This window comes from Telopea speciosissima, unplaced genomic scaffold, assembly GCF_018873765.1.
Source record: "Telopea speciosissima isolate NSW1024214 ecotype Mountain lineage unplaced genomic scaffold, Tspe_v1 Tspe_v1.0420, whole genome shotgun sequence".
Lineage (NCBI taxonomy): Eukaryota > Viridiplantae > Streptophyta > Magnoliopsida > Proteales > Proteaceae > Telopea > Telopea speciosissima.
This window is the reverse complement of record NW_025317756.1, coordinates 13,055-22,391: the sequence shown is the minus strand read 5'-3', so window position 1 is coordinate 22,391 and position 9,337 is coordinate 13,055. Positions and strand designations below refer to the sequence as shown.

The 9,337-nt window shown below is 43.1% G+C and overlaps 1 pseudogene; it reads right to left on the bottom strand.

Moving 5' to 3' along the window:
- Positions 1-4,579: 4,579 nt before the first annotated feature.
- Positions 4,580-5,461, bottom strand: LOC122648067 (annotated as a pseudogene).
- Positions 5,462-9,337: the final 3,876 nt, after the last annotated feature.

The following is a 9,337-nucleotide window of genomic DNA, read 5'->3' as shown; positions in this document are numbered from 1 at the left end:
TAGAACTCGAACCATCTCGAACTTCTTTTACTCCCCGAACCTCGAACCTCGAACCTTAGCCATGGTTTGTCACCTACAGTCCTTGGCTGTAGTATTTTTATTTATTTATTTTTTGAATTGGCCACAGACACCTCTTTGCTCGAATCTCGAACCTCGAACCTCGGACCTCGAACCATAATCCTCAAACCTCAAACCTCGAACAGGCCCAACTTACGGGTCTGCTAGCCTCGAACCTTTTTTGAATTTGGTCTTTGCTTTTTGGTGCCCTCAAGTGCTTGCCTGGTGTAGTGCCCATAGTCTTGCTCATTGCACTACGTGTTGCTTGCTTGTGCCTGCCATTTTCTTGGGTGTGTGCTACTCGTGGGTGGCTAACCCGCTTTCGAGCCAACGATTCGAGCCTCAAAGGGCGATGATCCAGGTGATCGATCCATGCCCTGGGGTTGGCTTCCTTGATCCGCATCCAGGGGTTGGCATCCATCTATCCGCGCCCAGGGGTTGGCATCCTTCGATCCACGCCTGATAACTTGGGCCTAGCCACCTCGATCCGTGCCTGCCCGTGGCCTTGATCTGTGCCTGGTATGAGTTATTTCTTCTTTCTTTTACTTTTGGGCGGCGTCCTTTGATGGATGGCGCCCATTCATGATTTTTTTTTTCAATCTTCCTTCTCTTTTCTGATGAATCCTACTTTGCTCAATTTCTCGACCTCTTCCTTGATAGCTGCTTGTCGATCGAGGGTGAAAATCTGCCTCTTCTACTGGACGGGCTTCCTGATTGGGTCTACATGTAGCCTATACTCTGCTATGGATCTGGGAGTGCTTGGCATGTCTACAGTCGACCATGCGAAGACATCCATGTTGGCTTAGAGGAGGTACCCCAGTTCTTCTTTCTACTTGTTGCTCAGTAGTGAGCCCATCTGTACGACCTTGGAAGGGTCATCTTTGCTGAGTGGTTAGGGAATGAGGTCCTCCCCCAGTCTTCCTCTCTTCTCTGTCAGCTTGTCTCTCTGGTCACTGACCAAGTTCTCTATGCACAGTGCCATTCCTCGGGTGTTGCCATTGTTCTTCTTCACGAAGGTGGCATAGCACGCTTTGGCCTTCTTCTGATCACCTCGGATTTCACCCACTCCATCATCAGTGGGGAACTTCATCTTCAGGTGGATTGGGGACACGATACCTCTAAGGGCCGTCAAAGATGGCTGCCCTAGGAGGCCATTAAACGAAACCATGGACCTGACGACTATGAAGTTTACCATGATGGTCACTTGTCGAGGGTGCTCCCTAAAGGTGACAGGTAGCTCTATAGTGCCTCTGATGGAGGCGGCGGTGCCCAAGAATCCATGGAGGTAGGTGGGCTCTGGCTTGAGTTGATCATCTCCAAACCCGAATTGGCGGTAGGCATCGAGTGACAATACGTCCACGGACGCCCCTATGTCAATCAACACCCTGTGCACTGGGCTGTTGGCTGTCTCCACCTGCACTACCAGGGCATCCTCATGTGAAAAGCTTACACCTTCCAAGTCTGCATCCAAAAAGGAGATCACCGTCTCGGTCTTTGCTATCTTGCCTGGCTTCTCCGTTACTCCCACGAACCTGGCGTGGGCCTTGGCTTTCCTGGTTAATTCTTGCCCCGGTCCTCCAAGTATGGTGAGCATAGGGGCTCCCTTGGTGCCACTTGGCTTTGCTGCATCTCTTCTCTCATCAGGGCAGTCTCTTTCTCTATCTCGATCCGTTCTCCTTTCTTCCCTTCTTGGTTCTTCCCTTTCCCGATCACGACCTCAGTCGCCTTGGCCTGAACAGTTGTCACGCCTTCTTTTTATGTACCTATTCAAACTTTCTGCTCTTATAAGAATTTCTATCTCTCTCTTAAGTTGATAGCATTCCTCTGTGTCATGCCCATAGTCCTTGTGGAAGGAGCAATACTTGTTAGGGTTGCGCTTCTTCGATCCTGCCAGCATAGGTCGTGGCCATTTGATTAGGTCATGGTCTTGGATCTGCATGAGGATCTGTGACCTGGTGGTGTTGAGGGGTGTAAACTCTGGGCTGCTTGCCCTCTTACCTCTCTATGGTCGACGATCACTTCTTTCCGATGGGCGATCGCCTTTCTCCTGTCGTTGCTCAGTCCTTGATCTTTTATTCTCCTTGCGGTCATCTGGTGCTGACCTCTTATTATCTCGGGTCTTGCCTTCAATTGCCTTCGTCTGTGACTATACTCTCTCAGCCATGTTGATGAACTCATTACATCACTCCAGGAGCTCTTTCATGGTCTTGGTCTCATGACGTGTCAAGTCCTTGATTAGTTCCATGTCTCTGATGCCCCCTCCTAGGGCTGCATGCTGGGTTTGGTCATCCAAGTCTCTGACTTCCAAGGATTCCTTGGTGAACCTGCTGGCATAATCCCTGAGGGACTCTCCAGGGTTTTGGATCACATTCAATAGGTTGACCGTGGTCTCCTTCTGCTTTACGCTGCTCTGGAAGCGGGTCACAAACTACTCGCATAGCTCTGCAAATGATCTAATCGACCTCAGTCGCAGTCTAGAGAACCATGAGGTCACCGCACCCTTGAGGGATGCAGGGAATGCTCGACAGGACACCACGTCCGATCCACCATATAGTGTCATCATGCCATTAAAGTAGTTGATATGGTCATTAGGGTCGGTGGTACCACTGTAGAGTTCAAAGGTAGGCAACCTGAACCTGGACGGTAGTGCTGCGGACATGATCTCCTCTGAGAAGGGGTGTTGTCCAGGTACCGAGTGTGTCTCTCCCTTGGTCTGTTTCTTCAACCCTTCCAATTTCTCATCCAGCTCTCGGAGTCTCTTGTCTATCTCTTCATCTTACGTTTCACATCTGGCGGGTCATTCGTCAAGACCCCGTTTACACCCTCTCCTGGAAGTCCCTTCCCGTCTTGATTGTTGGTGAGATGGGGAGGAATCACGTCATGATGAATCTTGTCGTGAACGTGAGGGACTCTCTTCATGGTAAGTCCGGCTTCATTCTGGTGCATGTCTTCTACCAAGTCGTCCATCAAACACCGACCTCCCGATGGACCCTTCAGGGTTGGGCACCCTGGATCAGTGTGATGGTGTTCTCCCTCGGTCCAATCGTGCTGGAAGGTCCTCTATTCTCCTCTGATGCTAGGAGGGATCCCTTTGCTGCCTAGTGCGCCCTTTGGACCTATCACCCCTGGGAGGTGATCTCTTAGGGCTTTTCTCTCACCTCTGCTCTTGCGTACAACAATGGGTGACTGGTTTTCATCTTAGATATTCACGAAAGAGTCATTGGTTATCGAGGATCTGACGCTATAGGTCATTAACCTGACCCACAGTGGTCGGTGCATTGGGATCAAGTACTGGCTCCGTGGGGGCAGCTTCAATGGTTGCTTCAGGGTTGAGGTTGGCTGCCTCAACCTATTGGTTCTCTGGGATCTCCTCCTCACGAGAGACCCTACGATATGAACTCTCTAGAGGAGGTGATCTATTCCCCTCCCTCGGGGCAATGTTGGTGGTGGAAATGGTCTTCCTGCGTGCCATGATTGATCAGTGATGGAAACAAGCTAGTAAAGGTGATGGCTAGCGTCGTTCCCACAGACAGCGCCAATTTGTTGCATTAGGAAATCGTTCAGCGGTCCCTCGAGTGCTGTCACCTGCAAAAAGGACCAAGAGTGACAAAGGAGAACAGGTGTGGTTCCAGCCTAGGACTCTCCGATGCCTAAGTTAGATCTCTCTGAGCAAATAGATGAATAGTAGTGTTCAATATGAGTTAAGATGTCCACCGATGGGGTTGTGTACCTTGCCTTTTATAGTAGTGTATGGTGGTGTGGAGAGTCCCATTTGATGTAGAGTGTTTGCCGTTGGTGATAGAGTCCATGAGTACCAGGGCTTATCCTTGATAGGTTGTCTTCCTGTGAGACGAGGTGTCACGGTAGACCTGGTAGTCGTCTTCCTGAGAGACGTGGTGTCCTCGATAGACTTGGTAGTTATCTTCCTATAAGTAGTAGTGTCCTGATAGACTTGGCGTCCTTGGTGGATAGACCTCATCTACGTGGTAGATGGGGTTTCTGGTGCATGAGTCCGTTCAGACTACTTGACTCAATAGGCGATGGCCTAGAGTCCTTGGTGATGCGATCTGTGCCTTGTTGATGGCGGTGGTGACTGCCGTGTTCAAGGGAGACTTGCCCGGGGATGACTTGTTCAGGGACGCCGTGCCCGGGGATGATGTGTTCGGAGAAGGGGTTCGCACCCCAAGGGGGTTGGCGCCCATGGGTGTTGGTGGATGGTGCTTCACTGACTCTATCTTGGCCCACTCTTCTGGGTTGTGCCACATGGCGATCTCCGATTGGTTGGTGTGAATTTGGGTTCATCAATAGCCTTTAATTTATTATTTTTTCTTTTCTCACATGTTTTTAAATGTTTATTTTGTTTAATAGTAGCTATCAAAGCCAACCAGAAATCAATTTTCTTTTCTTTTTTTTTTCTTTTTTTTTTTTTAGAACAAACCCACCTCTAGCATTTAACCTACCTAATTAAATTTTGAATTGGAGTTCTAGCAAGGACAATGACAACAAAGATTTAACATAATAGTCATAAGAATAAACACCAGAATTCTTTAAGATTTTATCACATATGCTAGGTAAAGCCTACAGTCTCTCTTGGAGTATACATCCAAATAGTTCTATAATTTTGATGTTGAATGGGCCTCGCATTTTCTTCGTATCCATCATGAACCGCATCCCTTAATGCCCTTACTTGCTCCCTTGAAACTGTCCTTACCTTCTTGGTTATGGTCCAAATAACACCCTCCGTGCATGGAGGAACAGTAAGAGATCCTATGTATCTGTAATATTTTCTGCTCCCAAACTTAATATCTCCAGGATTAATAATTCTTACATCCATCTCTGTCATTCCAACTGAGCCAAGTTGAGGGACCAGCTTAGATAGGAAATGATCAAGTCTACCATATTTGTAGGTGATTCCAACAACAGATATCTGTCTAGATTCACTATAATGAACAAGGTGCAGCTCCAAGATGTACCTTGAGCAATTGAAGGTGTGCTCAGAAGGTGAATGCCAATGACACTGTTTTAGACTGTAATCTATCCCATTTATATTAATAATCCCTGCATCTCCTATCCATTCAACAGAAATATCATGTCCCCTATTTATCACCTTAGCAGGGGCAGATCTGTAGTCCCTCTTTAATTTCCCCAAACCAGGAAAAACTTGAACCCTTTTGTTGAGAAGATCAATCGACGATTGCATTTCTCCATTGGCACAAGTTTTTCAATGTGGGTCGATTTTGGCCCACTGCTCTGGCCCATTGTCACTTCCTTCCTGGTAACCAAATGCTGTCTCATCTTCCACTTCAATTTCAGTAGCTTTGCAGATGAAGAGTGATAAATGAAGGGAAGAAATGAGGAGGAGAAAAGGAAAGCTGATGTTGGTGAACATTGAGTTTGGTTTTCTGTTTTTTTTTTTCTGTGTCATTAGATTTGCTTTTTATTCAATCGTTCTTCTGTTTTGTTCAGTTTGTGGAGTTGTTTTTTACAATATAGATCGGAAATTGATTAAGATGGCCAATCTAGGAGTCTCCTTTTGGATTGAGCATGCAAATTTTTTTTTATCAGGTTTCTAGGGGACCTTGTGAATCAGAGTTATGATAGAGTTTTTTAGGAGAGGAAGAAAGAATCTCTTGTTTAGCTTGCTCGACTCGAATGTCTGTACGTCAGATTCCTTGGTTTAAGCTATTGTGGTAGTCTAAAGCATAAAGCCTCAAAGTTCAACTACAAAGGATCACCTAGGGTTTTTATTATTATTTTACCTTGGGCGAGGCAGCGTTGATAAGGATTTGGGTTTCTTTTGGAGTGGGAAATTTCTTCTCTACGTTCCAGGGTTTCTTCGTGAGGCCCTCTTTGTGTTTCTTTCATGGATTCTTCAGGAGTGGGAAATTTATTCTCTTTGTCTAGGGGTTTCTCCCTGAGGCCCCCCCTGCGTTTCTTCCATTGCTAAGTATAACTACTAGGATTTTATTCTTGTTAGAAATATAGAGTTATTTCCTACAAAATAAATACAGTATGTACGACTAGAGTGATTATTCAGGTATTTGGGTATCTTCTAGATGTGGAGTTGGATGTTTTGTTGAAACTTCAGTTTGGAACATAGAGAAGACAGCATTACACTTTTATGTAAAGATAAAACAAGAGATGAACAAAGCTCTAGACATTTGTTCTGGTTGTATCTACAATTCAAATTTCATCAACTCAAAATTCAGCTTGTTTCTCAGCCAAATTTTGTCTATCCTCTTGTACAACTAGCACAAACAAAACTATCATATGGTACCATCATAGGTTCCAAAGCTACTTCTGATTTGATTTCTTGTGTTGATAGGCAATTTATGATTGGTTTTAGGCCTTCTCTTTTTATAGGTTATTGAGAAAGTTAGGGTACCATCATATGGATAAGAGTTGGATTCCTAAGTCACAGGATCGTGTATTCCGTGCGGGCAATATATATGAAGCTGGTGTAAATGGCATCCTAAACTTTGCCCCCATCCAAAGTACCCAGAGAGGAGAAGCTTTTATGCCCGTGTGTAAATTACATTAATCAACGACCGGGAACATATTGGTTTCACACGTGTGAACTTCAATCATTTGATCCATACTGGTAAACATTTATCTGATGACCCATTTGTCTTCCCTAGACAAGTAGAGCAAGTGTTTTATGCATCAGACCCTATCAACCAAGGCTGGGTTATTGCTCTTAAAGCATCATTGCGCGATGTGTTTGATACGAATGGTGTTGTGGAAGAAGACTATATTCAAGAACACCAACATATGACCATGCAAACTAGGGACCTGAGACGAGTAAATATTGGTGATGTCGAACTTAGTTGGGAAAGGACAGACTTGGAGGGAACAACAATTGATGCAACTAACTGATCTTAGTTCTATTACAATTTTTGGATTATAGATCTTTTATATTATAATTTTTTTCTCGTTGCAAGGTTCTTATTGTGCTTAACTTCTCTTTATTTGTTTTAAGTTTGCACTTGACAAGCATATATACTTACTATAATTGTGATTTTGTTCCAATGCAGGTTTAGTTGATGGCTGAGCAACAGAGTTCTGGGGACCCTAATGCATCATCGTCATCATCATCTACAAGTACAACATTCAGTTTCTAGTTTTGAATACTTAATAATTAGGCTGATTGCATTAATTGGACGCCACATTAGTCACTAATACCGTCACATTTTTTAATTGTAGGTCATAAGAGAGGGCGCACAAGAGGCCTTTCTATCAATGCAAGGATTCGCTCTAATAAGAAAGATTTAGAATTAGATAAGCACGACATTGTAGTTGGCACTAATGCAGCTGAGGCATCCACATACTGTGGACTACTTGCTAGGATCCCAACCCTGCTGCCGTTAAACTATCCTGGCTGGAGAAAGGTTCTGAATCATCATAAAGAAGATGCGTGGAAGAAAATTGAGGTATGGTGATATCCGTTCTTATTTTCACTATAAGATTGATCTAATTTCATAGTTAAGTATTGATTTTTGATTTGGGTTTAGACTTGTACTAATTGAATTTGTTTAATAGGAAAAATTTAATGCTTCGAAAGATTCACAACGTGTTATTTTCATGAGAATGAGCCACTCATGGCGGGATTTCAAGGCAGCTCTGAAAAAAGAGACAGAGACAAAATATCCTAATTTTTATAATGCTCCCCGCCCTACTGATCCCGTAGACATTCCAGCTGATCAATGGGCATACCTCATAGGGAAGTGGACATCTTAGGAATGGCAGGTAATATGTTTTTTTTTTAAACAATGAATTGACCTAATTTCATTTTACCTAATTAAGTATGACTCATATTTTAATGATGGGCTTGATATATGATATGCAAAATCTATAGCCAACAAAAATAGGAGAGAGAACCAACAAGTGTCTCATACAACTGGCCGGAAGGCTTTCGCACAGGTAGCACACGAGATGGTAATTTTCTTATGCACATCTCATGAACATTTGGTAATATCATAAATGGATATGATTATATTTTATCTAACTATCATATCTGCTTGTTCAGCTGGTTGAACACCTTGATGGTGCAGATCCTACTAGAGTGCAGGTGTTTAAGAAAACCCACCAAAGGAGAGATGGCAGTTACATAAATCAGGCGACAAGAGATATCATAGTAAGTATTTGTCAAGGTTAATAATGTTTATAAATTTTATGCATATTCTTGGGTATCTATTGGAATGTCCGTTGTTAACCTATTATACATTGGTTTGTAGGATAAGTTTGAAGAGAAATTGGAAGAATTGCCCCCAGAAATGAGAGAGACGAGTGTTGTCCAAAATGGTCTTTTCGTGGAAGCATTTGGGGTTGATCCTCCAGGCCGAGTGCACAGTACAGGCCTAGGCGTAAAGCCGAGTACTCTTGGCCTTACAAGAAGAAATATTGAGAAAACACGGGAGAAACAAGAAAGACAAAGAGAATTTGCAATGATGAAGGAAGAAATTGCTGATTTGAAACGTATTGTAGCTGATCTATCCCAAATACTTCGGGGTAGAGGTAGTTCGGAAAGTTCAACTCACTTATTTAAGTTATAAAATTATAAAATTTTGTTGGTTTTTTATTTTAATTTTTATCTGAAGTACTATATATATTGATTTTGCTCACCCATTCATTTGAACAGCTGATAATTAAGGCCATTGCATAAGTTGGCTTATTTTTTGACCGTCTATCTGTACAGGTAAAGCTTTCAGTACTTTCAAGATTTGAGTTTCATTTGAACTGTTGAATGGATTAGTTTTGAGTTTGATTTGGGTTCTTTTGACAGTCTTCTTCCTACTCTGTAATCTTTTGTTTCACCATGTTTCTACCTTAGTTCTTTCTACTTTTCTGGTTCAATATTGGTCTTTTCTGCTATTTGCATTACCATGGGTTGGACCGAGTTGATAGACTCTTTGTTCCCAAGCCAGGGGATTGATAAGAGTGCTTTGTATGATCATCTTGGTGGCTATCTCGGTGAGTATGTGCCACTGAAGAGTAGTGTTCAAATGGAGAATATAGAGATCTGAAGGAGAGAGGAAATGGATGTATAGTCTGTTTCACTATGAGAATTGTGTAAATAAAGAAAGATGTGTTTGGTTAGTATTTGTTTGATTCTCTCATCACTGCTTTCAATAAGAACTGAGGTGTATACTCCATATTCTCTGATCTAGTAGTTAGTTTTTAGTCTATTTTTTATTTTATGTTGTGATTAATACTGTAGATGTTTTTAGATGACGTCAATTCTTACTAGTCAAAGTGATGAGCTCTTGCATTAATTCTTTCC